Here is a 27,287-nt window from a genome sequence, read left to right as displayed (position 1 = left end):
ATTTGTGAGCGTTGGAGTGTGTTTGTGAGTTTTTACATGTGAGCTGGAGTGTTCTTGATTTGCTTCTTCGTGGGTTACTGTTGGCTTTGAGCTCATGTTAAGCTTCACAAACAAAAGGCAGCATCTGCATTTGCAAACATGAATAAATGCATTGGTGTGAAGAGCTCAGTGTTGTTCTATTAACTGATAGAACTCCGAGAGCACTGTCACTTTACAAGCTGCTTGACTTCACAAAAGAAATCATCCCTTTGGACATTTTTGCTCATATTAACCACCACAAACATCAGCTGCGGCATTGTCAATGCAAATGTGCCATAAACTCACCTGATGGGAACAAGTATCCTTCACAGCCTTGAAAAGAGCTGAAGGTTGACGTGTGTCAGGTGGAGTGAGTGGCGCAGTCTGGGTCCACTCAGCTCATGTGGTTAACAGTGCTAATTATGCTAATCAGACGCCTAATGATCATTATGAGGCCTTTAAGAGCTACAGCTTGCGTCTGTGAGTGTGTGTTTGTGTGTGTGTGTGTCAGTGGTGTCTGTTACCTGATGGTGAGCATCTGTGTGCGTAGGATAGATAAATGATGAATTTAACGCACACAGAGACACCCACAGATCTCACTTCATGCCTACTTAGCTTTGCATTCATTTTCATTTGAACTTTTGCCAGTGGTGACGGAAATCTATGCACAGCTTCATAATACACACAAAGAGCTAATTGAATAAATATTACTTATCCGCTAACAAGGATTCTAATTAGTTATGCTAATCAGCCTAGATAACCCAATTAACCCCATAGAGAGCGTCAGAGAGGTCTCCTCTGTGTGTTTATAAGTGGGTGGGGATTTCCATGCCTGAGAGCATATGAGAGACACTTAAGAAAACATGTTTGCCTAATTAGTTTCCAATGAGATAGACAAGCTTTTTTTTTGTTCTTATTGTTCTGCTTTTGAAGATGAGGTAACAGGCTTTTTCACACTTAATACACAAGATGTATGCGAACAGTGTTTATGTTTTAGCGCCTGCATTTGTGTGGGTTGCTGCATACACACATTTCTGTCTGCCCTCTTGAGTCTGTCAGTTAGATCCACACGAACATGTATATTTTTACAACTATTATGGTAGTTTAAACAGAGTGTGTATTTGTTCAAAGAATGTCTGCCTCCTCCATTAGTTTATGTCCTTGGAAATACAATTTGGCCTCAAGTTCTCTTCGTTTATTTAAAACCTTCAGTCAGCGTTCCCCCTCCTAATGGTGAGCTGTGTTTCCTCTCGTTTAGCTCCACCACTCATTATCCGGGCCATGTGGAGGAGACAATGTTTACAGAAGAGAGTAAGAGAGGGAGAGGGACTCAGAGAGGACAATGAGAGAGAAAATGATTAAAAAATAAGAGGAAAGCAAAAAGCAAAAAAAAAAAAAACAACAGGGAATTACTGCGTGACTGAAAGAGAGGAAAGTCTTTGAACCTGAATACAGCTGCTTTTGTTTCTAATGAATGCTGAGAAGAAAGCAGAGAGGGAGACACCCAGACAAGAGAGTCTTTGTTGTGCCTATGCCAGACAGACAGTGAGAACGCAACAGATTTATGTCTTACAGGAAGTCCCCCAGATTTGTGGTGTCGCAAACTGCTTACTCTGAGTCAGACTCATCCTCTGACTGACAATTAATGCCAAGTTTATGGTTTCCTGGTGTGCGCTCGCGTATGGTTGTATGAAGTGAGGGATCATATTTGTGTATTTGATTGCCTCTGTGGCGTGTGCTGGTGAGTTTAATGAATAGATATGCAACTGATCATTAATATTTAAATGAGATCATTTTGACATTGAAAGTAATGGTGGTAGGCGTAGTGCTCCCAGTTTGGTCTGTATGTTTGACATTGCTAGACTTTTAATTAGAGGGGCATCAGAATCATTTTAAATGAGGATACAAGTTACATTATGCATTGAAGCTCAGAAAAGAGTCCTTAAAGAGTGACAAGAGAGATATTATCTTATCCCAAGGGACAACCACCTGCCAACTACAAACAATCGTGTGGCTTTCTTTGCGCATTTCCAGTGTGCTTTTATCAATCACCCACTGACTATTATCAGTCGATGTTCATGCTAAATGATGGAGAACGCTCAGAAAAGTAAATCATTTTTAACACTAGAGGAGAGCTGCATTTTCTCATCACTTTGTGTTATTTTTATGCTTCACGGACACTTCATATCTGGGTAGATTTCTGAGTGAATGAATAAAATACTTTGTAGTCACCTGAAACAACTTGCACAACAGGCAGCAGGTAGATTTCAATAGCTAAGCAAGCAATAGCGATCATGTATTCAGAATGATTGTTCGCTGATGGGAAAAGAAGCCCTGTATCTGTATCACCAGATCAGATCGGGCTGCTATTACTGGATTTCTTACATATCTATTTCTTTCTCACTAATTTGAATTAATCCTGGTTTAATTTTTAAGAGCAGTTTCGAGGCTATCCTTCAAAAGAACCTAAGGTGTTTTTAGAAAACAAATAAGGTATTAAATACTGCATCCAACCTTAGCTCTAGGTCATGTCTCTTTTACTAATGTACTAATGGAATTTACTGTGAGCTTAACTGCAGCCTTAATGTCCAAAGTCTGCACTTCTGCAGTTGGAGGACCAAATTGTGCAGCACAGGTCTTGAATGGGGGCGAGATGCTAATATTAGCTCATGCTCACATCAGCTGAGTCATCTCCTCTGTGTCCTTGGTTTATTAACTGATTTAAGACTGATTAGATCAGTCTTGCAAGAGCATACACTGGCGCACATGCACACCACATTTGAATATCAAAATGGGATTGCTTGACCAGTGAAAACTAGATTAACATTGCAAATATTTGCATCAAGGTGTGGGTAAAAACAGATGACCAGGCATATTTTTAATGCACCTTGCAGCATTTAAAGCCATTTATGACATTAACTATAGCTCATGTTATGCAAACACACTTTGCAAGTCAAAGCCACTTATGTTGAGAATACGTGATGCTTCTTTTTGTCCCTCACTTTGATTTGGCTTCATGAGATCATTAGAATAGGTATTGATTTTGCACTTTGTTAGATGGAGTTTTGGTGAGTTACTGTGTGTGTACCTGTGCCACAGTACCTAAAGGATGAAGTGGAGTTGTGCTGCACTACTGCCATGTCCTTTTTATCACAGGCTGCAGACACACTTCAAATATGTTAATGGTGAGAGATTAAAAATATTAATTTTGTTTACATTGACAGTGTTGGCCTCCTTATCACATTTCTAAACCTTGCTTGTTACTTGAAAGCTTCTTTTCATCCAGTCCTGTCAGGGTTATGCAGACAGATTAGTTCACTTCTTTTGCTAACAGGTCAAATCTTCTGACAACCTAACAACATCGAGGAGGCGCACATTTGCCATTGAAACCTACATCCTTCTTCTCCATCTGAAAAATGATTTCTTTCATATCATTGTTGTAGTTGATGTGAGAGCCCATTGCACTCCTGTTTCTTCTCATTTGAACGTGTTGCACCCTCCCGCTGTAAGCTGTTTGATCAGCTCAGAACACGATGTTACAATTTGACACAGTTGTCCTGGTAAATAAGTGAAAGTTGTTTTGGTGTCTGTTTGAGTTAGTCAGCCAGTGTAAAACGTGTATGCTTGTGTGTGCTGAGTGTTTCTACCTCTCTCTATGTGTGTGTCTGACAGTTTCCTCTCGAGATGTTAATTCCTCTCCTCCCTGTTGTTGCCATGCTTCCACCAGCAGTATCTGCACCAGGGAGACGAAGACATATTGGTGTTAATGAAAAGCCCTCCTAAACTATCCTCCCCACATGAATGTTTAAACATGCTTGTCATAACATTCATTCGCTCACACATGACAGCTAGCATCTGCAGCTGCCTTGCTCGCCCTCAATATTTTATTATAGCATCTCCCCTAACCCCACACTAGCACAATGGCTGTGTGTTAGCCAACTGAATTGTAATGACTCGAAGCTGGCTGTGTTCGGGCCCACTGACAGCACAGGCCATACATAATGTATTCAGAAACACTACAGGTCTCATAATGGCACATTTAGTCAATCTAAAATATAAAGGAAAGAGGCTAAATGAAGGATACATTTTTACAAAAGTAGGGCAACTAAATAGAAAGATGAACACAGATAACAGCCAGATAGGAGAAAAGTAAAATTACTTAGACAGGGGAAATAAAGATAAGAAAAAAAGACACGAGGACTGAAAAATAGACCAAAGAAGCAAAGAAAGAGAATGAGAATTTTCATGTCATTCTACAGTTTGCTAATCAGAAATCCCATAACACTGCAGGTCAGTAGTTGTGACCTTGGTGGCTTTGACAGAGATGATTCACCATGGTAACGGTTGGTCTGAAACCCTCAGTACTACCCCACTCCCTTCATCACTCCCCAACCTTCCTCTATGCCAATTTGATTGGATGCACAATTGAAATGTCATGCCTCAGCAAAACATGCACCAAATCTACCAGACTATAAGAGGGTGGAGAGAAGAGGAGGGGACACTGATGCATTCATTTTTCTCCTGACAAGCTTGTCTATTTCCCCTGAAATAGAATTGTCCAGCACACAGCTCGTTCCAGCCACTCACCTTTTTTTTTAAGAGTATATGTTTTAGCAGTGCCTGTGACTAAGTGACAGTTTATATTATTGCCATTGAATTTTTTTAGTTCACATTAGTGAAAATCTTTATCATAACGATGAAATAATTCCTCTCCTTTTCTCTGAACTACTGCAGTTTGGGTTCTGTGCTGGTGGCATCTTGTATGAGCAGCTAAGCACAGTGCAGCACTTCTCTGTGTCGACCCCCAGCTTCTGCTGATCTGCATAAGTGACTGTGTCACACTAAAGCCCCTTCTAAATCAGTGTTAAAGCCTTGATAATAGACCTCACTGACCAATTGATTGGCCTTCATATGTTTACAGCTCACTTTAATTGCCTCAAAAATACCATTTATCAGCCAAGTGTGTTCATGTATGCATGTATGTGTATGTGCAAGCATGCCTGTCCATTGACAAAAAGGACTATTGATTTATCAGCATCTGGATTTGTCCCGTTCAACATACATAAAACCCCCGCATATGTGCTTTTCAAAATGGGAAATGGCCCCATTGATTCCCTTAAGTTGGAGCCCAAATGCTAAAGATTTTTGGATAAGCTTTCTCATTACTTAAGCTGAAATCAATAGGGGGGAGCATGGGTCTAATGAATGAACGGGCCACAGATCAGATGGGGTGTGCTCATCCCTGGCCTGTCCTGGTCGATTTGTGTGCATCTGTGTGTGTGTGTGTGTGTGTATGAGAGAGAGGTGGAGAGAGTGAGAGTGAAAGAACCTCACTCATTGTACATCAAGAACCTTTTTCTTTAGCACTCGCAACAAGAGACCGTTTTGAGATGGCATTAAACCAGCTGTGACACCAGAGAGTTCTCTGACCACACCCATTTTCAAATTTGGGTTTTATTTTGCTCAGGCCAGCAGACAAACCACCTTTATGGTAGTTCACACTCAAGCAGGCATCCCCAAGACTCCCTTTTGCTGTGACAGATACTGATGACAGACTGATAAGGTAAAAACATTATCAGTACTATGCACCAGTTACTCTTCCTTTTATTTGGGGAGTAGCGAACATCTGTCCTTCACCTGTCCTTTGTTTATGATGGGGCTTGGCAATATGGTCAAAAAGTAAATCTTGGTATTTTGAGAAAAAATGACGATAAACAAATATTGATCATATTATTGATAATCATACTAAAGAATACTACCTACAACCATTCCACATACTGTCAACTAGTGTTAGCAATTACTCTGTGCTCTCATAAACTGCGTTTTATTTCTACTGAATCAGACAACACAACACAGTAGGACTGGTCATTGAAGAGCCGCACAGATTAACTAGCAGCCGCTGATTTAACAAACACGATGTCATTCGACTTCAGACATCTGTGCTTTGATTTTGGATCCACTTACATGTAGAATAACAGAGAAAATGAGTTCACAAATGCACCTCACAGTCGGGCTGCTGCTGCCTGGCATTGTTGATGGGTCACCTTGTTGGCGACTATATTGATTGACTTTTTTGATTTTTCAGACCCTTCTAGCATTTTTTTTCCAACATTTTTGACAAACCTTGATTGCTTTCTGTGTTAGACAGTCCCTCTTGACTTTCGAACACAGGAGGCCTCATATCGGTATATTACTGTAGAGTTCATAATACTGTCATACTGTTGCAGCAACTACTTCACCGCAATCTGTTCAGTGGGTGGCAGAATGAACAAGGAGCTCAACAACAGTTGACAAGGACATATCGTTCAGTAAGAAAGGAAAATGAAGGCATTCTGTCACCTGTAATGTAATAACGAGTGGAAATGTGCATCAATAGTTTACCAACCAGTGAACATTTAGCTGCAGATTTTTCTCGTCAGCTACTCTTCAACCCACTCACAGGGGCACAGTCCATCTAAAAACTGAACTAATAAAGAACCGACTTCATGCAAACATTGCTTCATTTACACTTTTAGCCAGAGAGGCTTACAGTAAGGAAAGGTGCAACTCTGCACCCATGCTGCTTTTATTGTCATTCTTGCACTATTAACATTGGTTGTTATAGGCTTATTTTAAGTTTTAAAGTACTTTAAGCTTCTCTGCCCAGTGCTGGGCTGTGATCAGGGGGTTAGGGACCCCTGCTGTTGAAGTTCAACCCCAGAGATTTCTTGCTGGATAAGCAACAATCCTAATCACTGTGCAAACACCAGTTAAAATACAATAAATGTATTGTCCCAACTACTTTCACCTTAAAAGTAGGCCTTCATTTTCTTCTCAGGCACAAACTTTTGCTGTTGATGATACAGCAGCTGTCTACAAGACCACATTCAGTCACAAGGTGCCAAAATTGAGTCAAAATCAAATCTTGGTAAACTAGTTTACATCCAATTAAGATCCCGATTAGGCTATATTGAAAGTTTCTTTTTTTATTATTGTTTAATTGGCTTTCATACCATCTCAGTCTCTCTGTAATTGGACATCAGCAGAATGCAGGTGGTATGACACAGTAGGGAGTGTCCAGAGTTTCACCAGAGAGTGGAGACACTTTTCTGTGAGGTGCAAAAACAATTGTTTCATTCGCTTTTATTCAAATGTACTTTTTGTTTTTTTCTACAAATGCACTCAAATACGCACATACAAGCACCCGGTACACAGTATCTACAAATAAAATCTAATTTGGACATAAATCTACATGGGAATCTAATATGCAGTGCATGCGGTTTTGTGTCAGCCATTCGACCACACTCACACAAACACACACACACACACAGACCCAGCTGGCCCTCCCAGCCACAGCCCCTTTGGCTGACTTTTTGGTTTTTCCACTTTCCATTCTTTCCACTCCTCTGAAATAGAAAAACAACAGTGTTGTATCTCTGCAAAATTGTCTTTGGCTGACTGTGCAGAGTACATTTACCAGACAACTGCTAAGACTTTCATTTTGTGGCTTGGCCAACACAAGGAATTAACTTTGTTAATTAGCTACAGCAGATAATGCAGACAGTTGTCCTTCAGCTAATGATACTGAGAAGTTGCCAAAAACAGTACTAGAAGCTTGCCGACATGAAGATTTGATAATCAATTGGAAATACTGTGGATAATGAATATTCCAAACACTTGAAGTAAGCTACTTAAGAGCTATCTGCCTCTTTCTGCTGCAAGGCTTCAAATAGAAAGAACAATCAATGAATTGTGCATATCAGCAATATCAACAGAGAACAAGACTCTTAGATGCATCTACACTAGCCAGCCCAATTTTCTGACAGTGAACTCCCTTTGCCCTCCCCCTATGCTCCTCTAAGGTGTCCCGCCTTTTCAACTCATAAATATGGAAGTAAAAAGATGATGAGATTCACAGACAAGAAAGGAATCAAAATCTATTGTAGCGTGTCCTTTTCCCGTGTAAAGTTTGGATTAAATGTCACACATTAGCATGTGAACTTTTAAATGAGCTTGTTTGCTTTCCACGGTGTGGGGCATGTAAATACCCATCTTGAGAATGGAATGGGGATTGCTCGGTGGGGGTGGGGTTCACAAGAAGTGAGAAGTGTGGGACATACTTGAGGGTTTCGTTGGCAATTAGGTTGCAGCAAGGGACTGTAGTACCAAACAGATGTATTGACTGGTTGTGTCTGGCTAGCGTTCCTCAACTGAGGAGGATGTCCACTGATTTCAGAGAAGATGATTGACAGACGCTCCCAAAATTAGATGTCTAAACGTGTAAAATAAATCTACTTATGAGCTATATCAGGCACAAGTGGGGGAAAAGAAGAATGCAGGCATGTAGGTACTATTGTAACTTTTTTGGCATTGTAGGTCAGAGACCGTGATGATTTTACATGTCAGTTGCTGAAAGTCTTACAAATATCAAGTTTTGTTCTATTATATTCTTAATATTTAACATTAAGTTAGATTTATAAGGAAAAAAAGCATGCATGCAACATTGTTTAAAAAAAAGAACAAAGGTATATCACATTGGTAATGTATAAAGTATGTATATCTCCATGGAACAGACATGATCTCAGGGGTCTGATCTCACAATAAGCACATCTGGATAACACTAAAAAAAACACGAATTGTGTTAGTCTGACCAGACATTTAAAATCCACATAAACATGTTAGCCCAACTGAAAACTTCGGACTATCACTCCTTCATAATGCGGTTGGGGATCAAATTATTCCTGCATGTGTATGCCCAAGTGGATTAAAAATGGGCCCAGCAGCACTAAACATGCTCCTCCAAAGTGTCATCTTTTGCATCTTTTTGTAAATACAGTAAAGTGTAAGTGAATATTAATAACAGCCAGATTCCCCATAAAGCTCCTCTCATTCACATTTAATTCTGTCTCTTTTGTCAGACAGCTAAGTGCGTCAGAAATCGTGATGGAAAAACAGCCCATTAACTGTGTCAGCTCACGGTCACATAAAGCATTTTAAGGATGTAGCTCTTCTCTAATAAAATCTTGATTTTCTTTTCAACCCTAGTGTCATCTGACAAAATCGCCATTCAGGTCATTTAAAGATAACATCTGTGCCGCGAATTCGGCTACACTCACATGCACAATGATCTCCCACAGAGAATATTAGAAGCTGCAGAATGTCTCAAACATTTTTTCACACAGTTCATCACATCAGTGTTGGACATACTTCCATCAATAACCCGAATCCCCTGCTGTACATGTATACTGGGACAATTAATTGACCAAGTTGAGCTTTTACGAGTAGGTTGACTCAACTGTGCATACAACAGCACTGAATGTGTGTTTGTTTGTGTGTGTGTGTGTGTGTGTGTGAAGCTGCTGTATATCATTCTGATAGTAACAAAACTCCATAACAGTACATATCTGCACATTTTTTCTTTTTCATTGACTATGATTCCCTTTGTTTTTAAATGCGAGTCTGCTTATTTATTGACACAATTTCCTCTCAGTGAAGGGCTTGTGTCTATAAAACACATTAGAATCACATTGCAATCTTTGCTTACCCAGGAGTAGCGTCATTGTTCTATTATACTCAGTGAACAGCAGCATCACAGCTTGTTATCAATCCAATATCTCATAATGTGCACTCCGCTTGGTCACTTTGAATATAAAAAAGAACTCATGCTCTTATTGTACCATGTTTCCTATATTTTGTATTAATCTCCTGTACTGACATGTGTCTGACACATCCAATATGATTTGATTAGTTGCTTTTTTTGTTTGTTTTCCTGGTCTCCAGGTGATATTGGATTGGATACATGTGCCGAACTAGTATTATGTTGGCTGTTTCATCTGGGTATAAAAATGATTTAGTGTGTACTCAGCACACGGTGTCATTGACTAGCTTTAATTTCACTGCAAGGGTGGGCTTTATTACTCTGCTACTCTCCGAATGTGTGTGTGTTTGTGGGGAAGAGAGAGCGAGATGGGAAGAGACTGAATGTTCCCGTGTATAGATCTATATGTTTTCTTTTATGGAGGCCGAGCATTGAAGTACATCTGTGCTCACACGTACTTGTACATAGTGGCAACAACAACCAAACGCAGAAAGATTTAGTTTTAACATTTTTAACATAACACAGACAGCATGTGCCTCAACTGATAACACAAACACATTACCAGGTAAGTGAATCTTTTATTTTGATTAGTTGGACTTATTTGTACTCCATAAAAGTATTTCAGGAAGAATCTTTGGTCACTCATTCTTTACACAAGTGCTTAAACCCAGCTATGTTCTTGTCTAGTGTGTATTTTTCTTTTAAGGTCATTCCTGGTGTCCAAGTAGCTCACTCCACAATGTGCATTTCTTTGATTGAAGTTACTCTGGTGTATATTTACGTAAACGTCCCATGAAATGCTAGGTCAATACACAATTCTCACAAATAATTACAGTTTCATTGGATAAGTACCTCTATAATTCAGTATAGTGCATATTTTGTTAATCAATTTAGCTTGTACGCATCTCTTCCAGTTTCCTATTTAAATATGGCCATTTCTAATTCCAAAAGGACGACTATGATCGCGACTGGATGACAAACTCAAGGCAGACACATTTCCCAAACCAGTGGGTGAGGTCACTGTGACCTTATCCATCTTTTAATTACATCGTATGGTTAATATGCACCAGTGCCAGCTGGTGGCTGAAACAGAGTAACTAACACAGAACTGAACATATAAAAGTGAGGATTCTATGATGTGCTTCCTCAGAGAAAACATTTTTTTCATATGCACACATGTTTTTTACACTTCAGAAGTTAATCATATTATTTTTTACCCTTTAAAAAGGATTCATTTCTTTTTATTTAAATCACTTTGATCATTTAGGCTGTATGATATTGGCGTTTATGCTGTATTATTACATGCTTGATATTGTTAAAATGATAAGTGTTACATGCGCCCGTGTTCTGCAGTTCGTAGTTTGAACACTTAATTTACAGCTCCTTTATTAAACAAACTTTTACTCAAGTAAAACTTTCATTCAATGACTCTGACTTGTTATGAAGACTTTTTTCTGTTTTGTTTGTCAGAATTCTAATCAACATCCTCTTAATATGTGCAATAAGCATATAGTCACTGAATCGCTGCTTTTGTTTGGAGCACATGAGAAGCTATCTGACTGTGATAAAGTGCGCAGTTATAGTTCTGTAGCAATGTGGTGTGCTTCTACATCTCAGAGCTATCCTACCTGCTTTCTTAAATTATTCAGGGACTTTGTTTTCTGTCTTGTTGTAGAGTGCTGGGATCACTGTATCAATGAAATATCGTCAATATGTTTAATTTGTATCTTGGCTCCAAAGTGTGCAACTTGAAGCAAAAGCTCTGGTTCTCAGAGCGAATACTGACACAAATCCTTGGCAATAAAAGTTGCAATAGAGTTTGTAACTCACTTCACTCTTTCTGAGTGGTTTGAAGTTTTGACATTGCTTGTTCGACGGTCCTCTGGTTGGCAGCAACTACAACCAGTTGTGTTTTTCTGAAATATATCTCCTTTTGCGTTCTGTCAACATAATCTCTTCAGTTAATGTGTAGAAGATCGATTTTTGACATTTGTGAATTTATTCAAAATCTTCTACGCTGCATCTCGGTGCATCCCTGCTACTGGCTGATTGATGACCTGCACACAGTCAAACTGCACTTTCTCCTCATTGCTTACAGAATATAGCCACAGAGGGATCACATCGACCACAGTGATGATTCCTGAGAAAAAGGAAGTCAAAACTTACAGTGTGGTAAGAATCTTGTTTGCATGCGTGGAATAACCCATTAAGATTAAAGACCTTACAGTAGGGGAACCCACTGAATCTCATGATAGCAAATGTCAATAATCTTTACATGAACAGCCAAGGATGTGTGCAATTGCTGGGAGGCCAGGAGGCAAAGCTTCAAAACCAGCAAAAAAGGTCAGTTGACCAACAAATCAAGAGATTACTCTTTCTGAGTTCTTTATAGCTGTAACACATTAGATTTAATGTGCTTCAGGTCACTTTCCATGCAGCCAGCAGTTGTGCAGTTTTTTTTTCTTTCCAGTGATACCAGCAAGTAATCAATCATTAGATAAAACAGATAAAACAGTCCGAATGTATACATGTTTTTTAGTTTTTTTTTAAATTAATTTAATTTAATTACTTTATTAAGTGCTGATCCATCTGCTCAGAGTTACTGTTTTAATGCCACACACAATGCTGCAAGTTCATCCCAAACATTTTTACTCTATCTTTATTTATCCATCAGTTAATTTTCCCCAAAACTTTGTCTTTAAGACTTGAACATGTTTTTCTTTAAAATGCCACGCTGATCCTCTGATTTCATCTCACTTGATACATTCAGACCTCCAAGACCTGTGGCAGCAAAACATGTTCCCGGAAGCTTCACCATGTTTTATTGTGGGTCTTTTTTCTTTTTAGGTTTCATTTCAGTGCCTACAAACAAACTGGACTTCCAAATAGCTCTGCCTACACATTCCCTGTCTGTCAAACATTATTCAGAAAACACGACTGCTTGTCCTTGAACGTTATTCCAAACATTAGTATTGCCTTTATGTGCCTTTTTTGTTATAATGGTGTCCTTCATGGCCTTTGCCCATTGGAGTCTCCTCGGTTCAGTATACAATGTATGACACAGACTGTAACTACTTCTCAAGGTCAGCCTGAAGCTCTTCAGATGTCTTTCGTTGTGTTTTTTGCACAGTTTAACTTCTCTCATTGAGTTTCCTCTTAGCACCATTCCCTTGATGTGTCTAAACAGTTTTATGACAACTTTAAAACTTCTTGACAACCTCTAAAGCTTTGGAAACATTTCATTGTGCTTTTATTTCTTGGGATATTCCATATATACAACTCAACAGTTCTAATAATTCCACCCAGTTTGACCTGATGCATGTAAAAGTGATAAAACTTCACCTTTTTAACAGAAAATTCTACTTTTTTAACAACTTGCATATCAATTAAACACAGATACACATCACAAACGGCATTAACTCATTGTGATTAAATTGTAACCTTTCTCAAGTTTTATACAAATCAATCAATTATTGATTAGCTCATCTTTATAAGATTTGACCAAATTTCTTAAGATAAATTCATACATAAATTAGAATGATTTTACTTTATCTTCTCACCATATATCTCTACATATGGCTCCAAGCCTGGAATATAGTCGGCCTCTTCAGCATGTAATTATCATTAAGTGGAAGAATCAATTACACTAACACTTCAGAAAGGCTCTCACAGAGACCAAACTGGTGGTCCCGGTTCAAGAAACAGAGGAGCTCCACGTTGCTGTGACAAACCTTACTTCTGATCAAATGCTACAGAGCCATAATCATGTTTGTGCCACTGAATTCTTTAACCTTTCCGTGACCCCGTTGAATGCCAGCGGCCCAATCACAGAACCTAATTGAATCTGCTCGGCGGTGCCCCCCCCCCCCCCCCCCGACTGATGAAAAAATAAAATTGGAGGTGAAAAATGAATGCAACAGTAGAGAGGGAGAGAAGAAGGGAGGCGATGCTAGTGGTGGGGGGTCACAGTGCAGCTTTATATATATACAGACACACTCGCAAACACACAGCCAGACACGTACACACAGTCACACCTTTTTCAATCCGGCAGAAAAATGGGGAGTGGGAAATGACAGAGGGGAAGAAGAACAGAAAGAGAGGTTGGGCCCAGGTTTCTCATTACCCCCCTGGCCTATTTGGAGGATATTCCTATAAGATAATCTGATTTATTTGCAATTTTCCTTTAAGCGGCTTAGTGTTTACCTCCAAGATTAATATTTTTCTTTGTTATTAATATCAGACTGTAATTAGGAGTGATGTGTCTTGCTCTGCACTGTTCCATGGCCGCCAGGCAGCTCGCTGGATAAGAGTGTCGTCGCGGCTCACTTGAAGCGAACCCGTTTCACAAGACAAGGAAAAAAGAGACGAAAGAAAAGAACATTTTGAAAGGACAATGGAGACTGCAGTGTGCGGACGTAGAACTGCGTCATATCTGCTACTATGTCCAAGGGTGTGTGTGTGTATGCGGCGGTGGTAGCCGAGCTGTACACATTTGTGTGTATTTCTTTATGTGTCTGTGTGACAGTGTGATGGTCCCCTCTGATTGATAAGGTGTCTGTGGCGGCTGCAGATTGCGCTTGCTGATTGCTTCTGAGAGCTCCAGCTGATTTATAATCAGAGCAGGATGAAGGATTGGGCTGTGAATTGCTTATCTGTTTACCCCCCTCACAACAGCTGACAAATTATCATGTTGAACACACGTGCACATACACAAGTATGGATGAAGGCAAAGGGGGGAAAAAAGGGTAATAATTTTGATTTTCTTATTAAGTAAACACAGATATGTTGTCATACATCTCACAGACACACATTGTCCATATACAGCATAATTTACTAATCAGCAAAGACTGCTGATGAGTGCAAACAGTCTAATTTAATCGTAATGATAAAATGTCAGTGCAGCACAAAAGTGACAGCAAGTTGCAATCAGCTGTATAAATCTTTTCTTTGTGTCTGTTGTCTTTTTTTTGGTGGGGGGCACATACACCTCTTATTTCCTTAATATGCCTGCATTTTATACACAAAATCACATTGCTAATGTCTTCACTGTAGGAAGATAGACTAATGTGCTTCTCAGAGTAAATATACATATTTCTGTTGCATCTCCTGAAGAGAGATTTTGATCTTTTTAAAAATGTTATAGAGTAAAAATAAAATACCTATCTATTGTTTCTGATAAAAAAAAACGATGGCATAATATGCGAGACTACTTCCACTTGGTAAGCCATTGTACACGCCATCAGGTTTAAATGCTGACAGGTTTTGTATGCCCCATGGCTCTGTCAACTCTGTGTGTATGTATGCATCTGTCTCTCTATATTTCTGTCTTTCTCGTCCCGCTCTTACCTGTTTGTGTGATTATTTAGTGCTTTCCCTCTTTTCACCACAGCTGTTTGTAAATGCACAGTGACAGAGCCACGAGAGAAGGACAAAAACACAAAGTGCATGAGATACAGACACATACACACACACACACACACACACACAAACCCACTGACGAATGGCAGCAATTAGATGGGGAAACCAAGCATGTGAGGACAGAGGAGCGCTGAGGGGCTTCAACCGCTGCATGGGACGTGTGGGTGTGTGTGTGTGTGTGTGTGTGTGTGTGTGTGTGTGTGTGTTGGATGTGTTTGTGTGCATTTTGAAGTTTTTTTTTTTTTATCCTTCTAATAGACCATCCATCTGTCTAAATATCAACGCTGTTTCATAAGTCACTGGACAGTGGCTATGGTGGAGAGCATTTGGTTGTAGGGTGTTGATATTTGCAATCATGAAGCAAACAGGAAAAGGTCTGGATTAACATCATTACTTAGCAAAAAGCAGTTGCTCATGGGAGCAAATTTGGAACAGAAATGATTGAGCATTTGGCAGCCGTACTTGTTAGCAGAAATATTGGGAAATAACACCAAAAAAAAAAAGTTTATTTCTCTCTTGTTCTGTTACTGTGTCCATCTTTTTGACACTGACACAGAGACCTTGAGTTTTCTCAATCACTCTTCTATCCTCTCAATCAATGAAAAACCCTCTTACTCCAGTCAGAGCAGTACTCACTTCTCATCTTGCTTTTTAATGTAAATATTAATGTTCTTCTTAATTCCCTTTCGGTAGTCTCTACTATCTATACCATATCATAAAAAGAGGTTTTTCCCTGCTTATGTTTACTGTGCCTTTTGCTTTTATGTACATTTCATTACTAACATAACGTTCAAGTCGTTTAACCTTGTCTCACCATCATAGCGGGTCATATGGGATATTGAATGGTTCATATTCTTTTTAATCTCACTTTAGTACTAGATGAGATGGCACTACGGAACTACTTTTTGTGACTACACATGAGCTGCAGTGGTGAAGTAATGAAACAGTCAAATCAAATCAGATTCAGTTTGAAAGAGAGATTTGAGATACACAGTAGAGGTAATTAGTTAACCGATGAACTTAAGCAACTGGGTGCATAACACCACTGGACCAAATCATATTGACAACACTGCTCTGCTGCTGTAAAGACAGTTCTACTTTTAATGCATATATGGAAAATATAAGTATGTAAACGAACTGTTTGGTGCGTCTGATTTGTTCTTCTGTTTCGCACAGTGCAGTTTTTCTGAGCAGGTAAAACTGTGTGAATATTCTTTTGCATGTGTGTGTTTGTAGATTTGCATTTATAACCAGTGGAATTTTGTGCTACTTACATCACAAATCATCTGCATATTATAAGTCCCCTCCTGTAAATAAGTGGCACTGTGTGTGTGTGTGTGTGTGTGTGTGAACAGGAGTAAGTGAAAGAAAAAACTGGCTTTACCGCAGGTCTTCCAAATGAAACAAACATTTATAGACAATGTAAAGGGACAAATGAGTTCATAGATATAACCCATGTATAGTATCTTTGCATATTATGAATGAGTGAGTAGATGTGTGTGTGTGTGAGTGTGTGTGCGTGTGCATTGCTGCGGTAACCCTGTATCGCTGGCAAGCTCATTTCTCTCAGAAATCAAAGTTAAATGGGTCATCTATCATGAGAATATGTGACTGGGACTCTTGTCTCTGCCATGCTCCGTGTATTCGTGTGTGTGCGTGTTTTTGTGTGTGTCATGCACGCATGCAAGGTGTGTGGCGCAAAGACCAGTACGATTATGCGTCTGCAGTTGTGTGTGCGCGTGTGCACATAGAGATGTATCTGTGTGTGCTTCTGTGTATGTGGCGGCCACTTGTCTTTGCCTATGCTATGATTAATGGTTTACATTGGGCTGTTCAGCCATGCATGTTTCTTGGTTTATCGTTTTATGCTGTGTCCAATTAAAGCTCCATAACTTGAGTGATGGCTTCACGCCAGTGTCCATCAATAGAGGCCATCATCGGCGTCATGCATTCAGGACATGGAAGCCACACACTAACTAATATCATCCTGTGTCAGAGCCAGTGGGCAGTCTCTCCTCATGCAATTTGTTAATTTTTAGAATCTTGTATCGGAACAAAATTTTCAAAGTTGAAAAAGTAACTAACCATATTATATGTCTAATCATTAACAACAACCAATCAGTTAATCGTCTTAAACTCTCTTTCTCAACATTCCAACGAAAGCAAAGCCGAAAGCCTTCGTGAATTAATATGTGGGGTAAATCTTTTCATTGTGTGCGCATACGTATAGGATTTCGCATCTTTGAGTCTCAGTGCATTTGCGAGTTTGTCTGAGCCAGGACTGTTGTTGATACATACGTCTGGATACAAGAGTTTGTTCATGTGTGCACCACTCAGCCACACATGCAAAAACACACACACCGCAGTATCATTTCACGCAATATTATTTCTCATATAGCTGTAATGACATTAGGCCGATATGTTGATTATACTGTCGGCAAACAGCAGGCTGCTGATTGGGTTAGCGTATTACCTTATATCACATCTCTCCATTCATCCCTGTGTTTTTTTTTTTATTGCCCTCATTTTTCCAAATCACTTCCCACTTCCCCCAGTTTCCTGGGCGAGGTTCCAGGCTATGCAAGCAAGGTGATGTGAAGTAATATGATGATAGGAAGGCACACAACAACTGAAAAGAGAAAATGCTAAAACGGGATAGCAGCCAGTATTGTAACATGGAATCAAGGCCTTGTGATGGGATGGGAAAGGGTTCTCTTGGTTGAAAATGCAAGAGTAAGAATGTAAAGTAAAAATGTAATAAAAAACAAGCACACGTGTTGTACAAGTGATACTCTTTGCTTTGACATCTGTTTTTGATAACTAGATTTAATTGTTGCAGACTTGTAAGGGAAACATAGGGTGTGATTTAGTGAAGAGTCGGAATAAGAAGGGGTTAGAGAGGCAGAAGGGAGATATTTTAGAGTGGACTGCAGAGATTGTTAGAGAGAATGAGATTTCATTTGCAGCTAGGACAGTGAGTGATGGCATCCATGGCTTGTCTGTGTGTGTTTGTTCAAAATTGTGTGCACATTTTTTGGTTGAGTGTGTATTGGCACACCAAGTTCATATGCACAAAAATATCATATGTACTGCATATGCAAAATTACAGGTTTACTCATTGGGGTGCTTGTGTAGGTCTCTAAGTGTCCTTTTTCATATCAGTGTCCACCACAGTGGCCAAAATTTAAATCCGTGGAAGACACACAACAGCAGTATACATGCACCTCTCCTCCCCCTCTTCTTTTGCTGGTATGTACACAAAAACATATATATATATATATACTCAAACACAGACTGCATTGTTAGCATAGAGGAAACAAACACCACACAAAACACCACTGGCAATATTTATGCTACCGAGGTTCTTTTTTACTCTTAAACACAGAAACACGAACATGTCATAGAAGGAAATTCCACTTTATTTAGTTGAAATTGCTAATGGTGTTATCCGATACTCGTACCACATGTACAGGTACTGATTTAGTTATGTATTATGTGCAGAATTACACACAAGCAGTAAATGGGGAAAAAAAAGATAACAATAACTCATATCAGCCATCCCTAATATATAGGCTGCTACACCATGTCTTGGCTATATGACACTTGGAGAAAAATGAACGGTGGTTATCTGGAAATTAAAAAAAGGGGGGACTGATTTAATATTCAGCAGTGGCTAAAGGGGCTGGGGGATGGTAGAGAAAGCGGACCTATAGATGGGGGAAGGCGTGGAGATGATGAGGAGGTAGGAAATTAATCAGTGGTATCATCTCCGGGGGAGCTTAGCAAACCACCAGTTCGCAACACTGTCTGTTAGGGAGATTTTACTGATGTTACTGCCAAACCAAACCAAACCCATCAAAAGATTCAACTATTAATGCGAAGCCTATATGAATGAAGACAGAAGCAGCTGGAAGAGTCACAGGTGGTGACACACTCTTAGGTGATGTCCATGGGATTCACACTTCAAGAGGTGTAAATTCGTCCAATTACATTTAAGCACCTGAAAAGGACGTCTTCATACTATTAATTCCTCAAGACATCCTCCAAGTTGCATGAGAATTTTCAGAAATGAAACCTTGTGTGAGCCAGTGATGCATGATTCACACAAACACCGTACCCTTTTCGACCGAAGCGGCTCCAGTACTGCATCAGAGCTGGTGTTAAAGTCGGTTTAAGTTTATTTTGTCCAAGAACTGGTTTGGTTTTCTGCAGCCAGAGATCCAACACGGAGTCACACCTTTACTCAAACGCAAACTCCACCAACATATATTTGACCTTCCTTTTAGGGTATTTTGAATTTCTGTCAAGGACCACAATGCAGGGAGACACAAACAACAGATCTCGGTGTTTGTTTAGTTTTCCCTGCAAAGCATGTCTTGATATTACCAGTATAGTTTCTCTTTGTGCAAAGCTAAGCAGGACTTCCAAACGGTAATCAATGTTTATGAATGGCAACATGTGATGATTGATGTGACTCTAAGCGGTGCAGCGTTCACAGACGTCATATTAGAATATGCAACAGGAAAAAACATGAGACAAACATCCTTTTATTGTTTTCCCTTAAATTAGGCAGACTTAAGACTCTGTTAAAAATGGATTTTTAAATGTGGAGGTTACAGCATTGTAAATGGTCTGGTTGGACACCATAACCCCATTTCCAGCCGCCGATGTAAGCTTTTTTTTGAGGTTGTTACTCGTCTATCAGCATTTATTTCAGGGCTGGAGCCAGAGCTTTGGTGGTTAAAACAGATAGAACAGGTTCTAAGTTAGGTTCTGGAGCTAAACCCACACTGGAACCACTTTGGTGGGAAACCCAGGAATTTCCAGTAAATGTCATAGAACGAGAAAGAACTGTTCTGACGATGCAATTGTTACAGGACAGATTTTATGCTCTTCTTTTCACAAGCTCACAATTTTTCAGGTTTTAATGAAATATCTTTCACATCATTTGGACAGAATAACACAGAGACACATCAGTAACGGGTAATTTTGCAAGATGGAGGGACACATTTAACTCCTCCCTGCCCCTCTCTTCCACAGAGTCTGTCTGTTTTAAGATCTGTAGTACTCAATAACCCCTGGAACACATTAGTACAGAGCATACAGTCAATAGCTTTAGAGCTCGGACCAGATGCCAACCTGAAAAATGCTCAACTGTCAGTTTTATTCTCAAATAGTTGCATCTATAGTTCAACCAAGCACAGCTGGTAGGCTTCCTTTGTAAGACACAGTTTTGTAAAACACAGGCCCGAGTTGGTGAATAAAACTATTTAGAACTCGCATCATATATCCTCTGTCACATATTGGAACCAAATACTCTGGACTGTCCTTTCTTTGTTGTTCTGTTTAAGTTTTTAGCGGCTAACACTAACAACTATTGCCTATCAGGCCGACATTTCAGTGATTCACTTCATACTTTATTGATGGTGCATTTAATGACAAATTGCTCCAAATAACGTCCGACTGGTAAAAAAAAAAAAAAAATTAAAGAGCACCAACTGGAAATGAGATATCCTTATCAGTATATAAGATAGAAAACAAAGTGCTGGTTGAACATTATTAGCTCATTTATTTCTTCAGTTAAGGGAATTGAACTTAAGACACAACATCATCTTAAGTTAAAGCAAGGCAGAGATAACAAGAAAGGGGGCTTGATAGTATCCAGGCTGATGAAATTGTGTGTCCAAAGGACGAACTCAGCACCTTGTTTGAAAGACAAATGGTGGGAGAAAGAGATGAGGATTGACCAACTAACCAAACATCTTAATGGAGTGAGACAAAGGGTAAATGCTTGTAAAATGTATACCAACATAAGCTTCAAAAGGCTTTTGATGTTTGAATGAAATTTAAAGGCATTAGATTATTTCATTTTATCATTTATCTTTCGCAAATGAATTGTATTGCATTGGGAATCCTTGGCTAACATTAGCGGTTGACCTCCAAGGATTCTGTTTGCTACTTTACCCGTTATCAAAGTGCTTCAATCAGTTTTCCACCCACTTATTTTACACCCTTTCAATTATACAGATTACCATTGCTGGTGGAGCTTATTGAGCTGTACTTTTCATTCAAAGGCACACCGGCCCATTGAGGCACAAGCACCGACATACACACACAAATGCATGAGTACACACTACTTGATCTGCATGTCATTATGCTGTTGATCGAATGCCAAGGTTTTGTGGAGAAAGACATCAGAGTCAATTGGAGCGAACGTCTACACAACAACACCTGTAGGATTTGCGTGTGTGTTTTTGTATGTGTGTATCCATGAGAGGCAGCTGTGAAAGCTGCACCTGTTTAATTTAATTAGCCTTGTTAATGTATTCACACAGGCTGCCAAAAAAGCATGGCATTAACAAGCTCATTAGACCAATTAGTTAATTAATTGTCTGCATGGCGGTGGCTTCCCAGAGAGCCGTATCCTCATTATCTGATGACTGCTGCTTGTTGGATCATTGAATATAAGCTGATAACACTTTATGTTAATGTGCTCATGTGTCACATCAACGTCCTGTGTTTCTGCTTATATATACTGTTCACATGGTTCTTTTGGGTGCAAACTCCTACACAAGCATGTGCACAGGTACACATATATGTGTATGTCTGCCTGTGTGTGGTATGATCTGAGCACCAATATCAGTGTGCATATTGCATTGAAAGGTTATGTGGGGGCCGTCACTCCCACAGGTAAAGACAGAACAGTCCTCCTAGCCACTTTCTAATCTCTCTTTTATTAGAAGTTAATATCTTGCCCGCTCTTTCTCACTCCACACTCCCACCTGCTTAGAAATGGCCCCGCTCCATCTTTTTAATTCAATTATATTAGCCACCCTCTTTCTCTGTCTCTCTCTGTGCCCATAACTCGGCACCTCACATCTCTCTTTAACACACTATCTCTCCCTTTTCTCTCTGTCTCTTCCCATTTCATTCTTCTTTCTTTTGTCCTCAAATGTTCCATTTCAATTCCTAATCCTACGAGGAAGATAGACTTTAGCCAATCAAGGATTTGCACAAGCCACTCTCCCTTTCTCCCTTTCTCTGTCTTGGTGGCAAAAACATATGATGCTTAGAAGTGGAGGGGAGAAAAAAAAGGAAGGACACGGGAGGAGGTGGGTGGCAGAAGCTGAGGAGAGAACCCCGGGGGCGAAACTTTGATTGCTAAAGTAATGAGACTTGATCAGATTGAGGTTTCTCTCTCAGTAGGAGCTCCACTAATATGAAAGTCCAAAACTTAAGCACTTATTTGAAATAAAATCACAAATCTAATAATCTTTCTTCTGGACCTCCAGCCAAGGTCCTGTACTCCCCCACTGTAGAATTAAGACGTCACACAGACCACATGGGAACTTTTAATCATCTCTGATGGTGGCAGATTTGGACATGAGAAAAATCACTGTGATGTATTAATTATGTAACAATATTATAGAGTTCTCAAAGTCATTGCTTTAAAGACCTTAGGCTAAAGGAGGGATTTTGACAGACGGTGAAATCTTTAATGACAGTGGCTGGGCTGAATAGATACAGTGGGGTGGGATTACAGAAATGTCAACATGTTGTTGTGCAGATTACACAGATGCACAAAAAAATAGAAACAACAAAATAATATGGAAAATATCAAATCTTCATAAAACTTGTTTGCAGCCTATTGTGTCTTTTTTAAGTCTAAGGTTATATCCTTTCGATCACACTTGCAAAAAGTTGCTAAATTACAGGCGATCGATATTTTGCATAAGACGAAGGCAGTCAGAATTCTTGGAAACTTTAAAGCCCAAAGCCACTGCTATTTATATTTTAGAGGTTTAGAACAGAGCAAACACATAAGCTCTTTTCAGACCTGGGTTACATAACGTTAACAACATCATGATTCAGACATCCAGTCCATCGCTTTAACAGTCAATGTTCTCAATGCTTTATTCCCACATACCATCATCATTCATGTGTGATTAGTTAGTATTTCAAGTTAGGTGTAAAGCAGGTGAAAGTTTTCTTACCACAATGCCTCTTTTTGCTATGATGATTCATATTAACTTGACAAACTAAATTTGGCTGTGGATATCTTTGTGGTTGATCTTATCACTTCGCTACACGTTCAAGCTTGTTGATCTGTTGTGATGAACATCTGCTGGTGGCTTCGTAGTCATGCAGGTTTTATTGTCTTTAAACTAGCAAGCAAAGTTGCTGTTATGTCTAGAAAAACACTGACTCAAGCTGTGTGCTGTCTCCCTGCATCCTCTTTGTGTGCCAGACAAAGAGGAGAGACTGCAGCTTTACCATAAGTGAACAGTTCAGAACATTCAACAAAGGCTTTTCCATTACTTTCGCTCAGATGCTGATGAAAAAAATGCTAATTTGTTGCGCCTGGAAAATGGTAGGGACAACTATGGTGAAAGACTAGATATATTTATTTACTATTCCTGTGAAAAAACTGAAGTCAAATTTAGGCCCAACCCTACAAATGTGTGTGTATCTGCTAGTGTTACTCAATGCAGATTGGACTTTATAGAAACATATTATATATTGTAGAACTATATCAGAGATATATTTCTGGATGTGATGTCTTATGTCTTATGATGTGATTGAAAAAGAATGTATTCGAGAGTTTTTAATCATGGATCGTAGTCGTAAGTTCAGAGCACTATTTTAGTAGCAACATCTTTTTGCTTTTACATTAACAGTAATGATATTTAAAAAGTGTGGAACGATGTGCTCTATTGCTCCATGTTCATATTTTATCTGAAATCCCTCATGCAATATAGAGGGTTTGACATAACAATTAACGTTTGCCTCCCTGTGAAATGCATAGAGCTTGAGCAGTGCTGAGGTACTGAAATTCACCCACTATTGTTTTGTAAAAAAAAAAAACGTATTTTATTTCCCAGAAGTCACACTAACATTTGTGGAATATCCAGGTAAAAGAGCAATTGTAATTCAATATTGCAGAGTGCACTAGTCCATTGCTTGTAAGTGTTACCATCCATTAGCAATGCTGTACATAATTTAAGTGCATAGTTATATCTGAATTTCTCTCTGTCCCACAAATCTTAAACCATCTAGCTTCTGTGTGCGTGTGTGTGCTTTAAAGCAGGAATCGTGCACTTATGGTAAATGCGTTTGTGAGTTTGTGTTTGTATGTGTTTATTGATGGTGTGTAGAACCTCCTTACTAATCTAACACAGAGCTAATTTCATACAGTGCTAATGAAAATTTGATTTGATCGTGGATCCGATTCACGGGCCTACACACACTTGTTCATCCATGGGGTTCAGCCATTGTCTGCTTCCTTGGAAAGGATCAATGTTGTTTCCCCTGAGTTTTTTTTTTTTTTTTAAGTGTAAATACATTTAGTTTTATCATACATTTTAAATGTTTGATTAGAAAAAAACACTGAAAAACTCATTTCTGAGACTCATGGAGATGGTTAGACACAATCTGACAGAACTCGGTGGCTCTTTGAAAATAGACACATTTCAAGAATTTCTGATTCCTACAACAAAAAGATGATTTGAGGAGCTGTATAGGAGGCAATCTCGGTGAATGATGAAATGTGAAAATGCAGCCATCTAACTTGGAAGTGATAAGAATTTGCCTTATTTCAACTCGATCTCATGAGAGAATGTGCAAAGAGTTATTTTGGTTCACGGACTCAAAAATGTAACTATATTTTTCTTACTCTCTTCCCTCAGGAGTTAAAAGGAAATGGTTAGGCTTAGGAATAATGTGCACGCTTAAATCTACATGTTTGAAAAGATACGGTCAGAGAGTGACAAAAATCTACATTGCTGCAGCATTTAACCACTCACTGCCCAACAGAAAAGAAAAGTGTGTTGACATCTCACAATTTAAAACCAGGGATTGTTACTCTACAACCTTTGCACATGTGGGCAAACTTACCGACTACATGTTTTCTGGTGAGACCAAGCTGCCTATTTTATGTGCAAGACTATGTCAGCATAATGTAAAATAACAAGCTATAGCTTAAGATGAATTTATCATCTTTAATAGGTAAATCTTGACTTAGTTAGTCCCATCTCCTCTCAGTGCATCCAAAGGGGAAAAAATACTTAGATGGAAAGAATGCCTCCCAACATAGTCTTTTTATTTCTCCATTTGGAGTTGGTACACAGGCTGTATGTCAAATCTACAAGCTGTAGTGGCATCAAACACTTAAGTAAAATATATGTTCGGTGTTCGTTGTTTTATTGCAGGAGTTTTATGCGAGTACATATGGCGCAGACTGTTTAACTGTATTTTTGTGTCAGATGAAAGTGAAAGAAGATCACCTGGATCAGCATGTGGTTGGTTTGCAAGCCACAAAGGACTCTTAGAAAAGAACACTGACTTCGAAGGTGAAACATACTCTACAGCTGGCCCAGTGCAACACAAAGCTAACAGAAAGGTTGACCACACTGCAGAGCAGAGTAGATAGACACACACACACACACACACACACACATACACACACACTCACGCAGAGGAAGGGAGTTCTTTTTAAATAAGGAACAGAATTGGGTAGCGTTCTCTAAATCAAATCCAGTGTGGTACATCTGGGAATTCTCCTCATTTTTTACTTCCTTCACAGTTAATCATCTATCCTTCTTCCCCTCCTCCTCCGACTTCCCTCCCTTGCCCTCTCTCCATATTTAATAACTCATTGCCACCATCTTAGCTCCACTGAGGGTTGGCTAGTCTTACAATAAAGAACCAATATTTGTGCGGTTATCACTTAGCTATTGCAGCGAACAAAACTTAGGGATGGGTTAAATATAGTTTAGATTTTTTTTTCTTCAAATAATTCTTTTGTTGTCTTTCTTTTATTTTTCCTCTCACATTTCCTCCATCCAGCTTCACTCTTGCCCCAATAAGAACCACTGATAATGAATGTGAACATTAAAGAGTCATACGCATGATGAATGGAATGGCCTTTAGCTTTTTTCTCATTGTCCTTTCTCTCTCTTTCTTATCATTCTCTGCCTCTCTCTGCCTCATTCCCTCCAGTTTTTTCTTCTCTCGCCTTTTCCTCCTCCTCTCACCCCTCTAGGTATATCAGAGTGGCGTGTGGCAGTGATGTGTTTTAGGCTTAAATTAACCCTTTTACTGTGTCCTTGACCAAACAAAATCATTTGTCTGCTGCTAGTATTATAGCAGTGTGGATGCCTGTCAGCCAATTAAATTAGATACATCTAACTTAACATTGAAGCAGCACACTCTTTGATGTCATCTTAAAGCTCTTCCTTTTCAAACACTGACTTACCCTTCTGGTTAACTTATTGCTCATCACAGTTAAACGCGTTCATTTTAACCCAGTATTTGCATTTGCTTGTGTTGCCAATGTTTTGGGGTCCACTTTGAAGCTTTAAGGTGTCACATGTTTCAGTAATGATTTGAAGTGTTTTCTCTCCCCATAAACATGTTTGAGCAGAAGTTGTATTGAAGAAGAAAAAAAAAATCCCTCTCAATCATCAATTATGATCCACTAAAAGAATGCAAAGTTGTTTTTATCTGGTGAGATCCCGCTCTGCAACCCTTTGGCAGAGTGTGTGTAGCTGTGAGCCAGCATGCAGGGTGGCAGGACATGTAGAATGTGTTGAACTGGTTACACTGCTTTTTCTTTTCTTTTTTTTCTGCTCCACTATTTTCTCAGTCTCCGTCGAAGAGCTGCGGCTCGGTGTCTGCTCGATTAGGCAGGGCTGAGGTACACGAATAAAGCAAAGATTTGACCCAAAATGAAACAATATGGTGCCTTTCTTTAGGAGTGTGCAGAGGTGTAGGTGTAAGTTTGTGCTTTAGAACATAAAGAATGCAATACTTAATTGCTCTAATTCCCTGCTTTGTTCTTACTTGCATTTCTACACTCACTTTACTCTTCAGAACTCAGCTTTTCTGCCTCTCCCTCATATGTTTAGCGCACTAGTCAGGGGTCAAGTTTGACTGTTGAGTTTAAAAACAACAACTGACAATTGGGATTTATTATACCCCTTAGAAAAGCATGCTTTTGTTCTCTGATGGGGAGCAGATAGAAAAATGACCCCGGTTCTGGCAGCCCTTCCTCCACTCTCAACAAGCAGTCCTCTAAAGTTGGTGTCTTACAACTTTATGTCATCCAAGCAGCTTTATTGGTCCAGAGGCAAAGCTATAACAGTGGGGTTCCCTGGTCTTCCACAAAGCCTTTATGATGTTCCCTTTCACTGCTATGGAGACAAAGCAGAGGAAAACATCTCTAAGTTTACTTTCATCTCCTCCTTGTCTTGCTTTATCTCACTGTAATGGTTTA

At 39.3% G+C, this 27,287-nt stretch overlaps 1 protein-coding gene across 1 annotated transcript in view; it reads left to right on the top strand.

Moving 5' to 3' along the window:
- LOC140284391 (uncharacterized) overlaps window positions 1–27,287 on the top strand; it is a 96,336-nt gene that overhangs the window by 26,336 nt on the left and 42,713 nt on the right. The window lies entirely within an intron of this gene.

The sequence above is a fragment of the Leuresthes tenuis genome, unplaced genomic scaffold, assembly GCF_036924035.1.
Source record: "Leuresthes tenuis unplaced genomic scaffold, fLeuTen1.0.hap1 SCAF_24, whole genome shotgun sequence".
Taxonomy (NCBI): Eukaryota; Metazoa; Chordata; class Actinopteri; order Atheriniformes; family Atherinopsidae; genus Leuresthes; species Leuresthes tenuis.
Note: the sequence above shows the minus strand (reverse complement) of the source record. Positions and strands in the feature narration are given on the sequence as shown.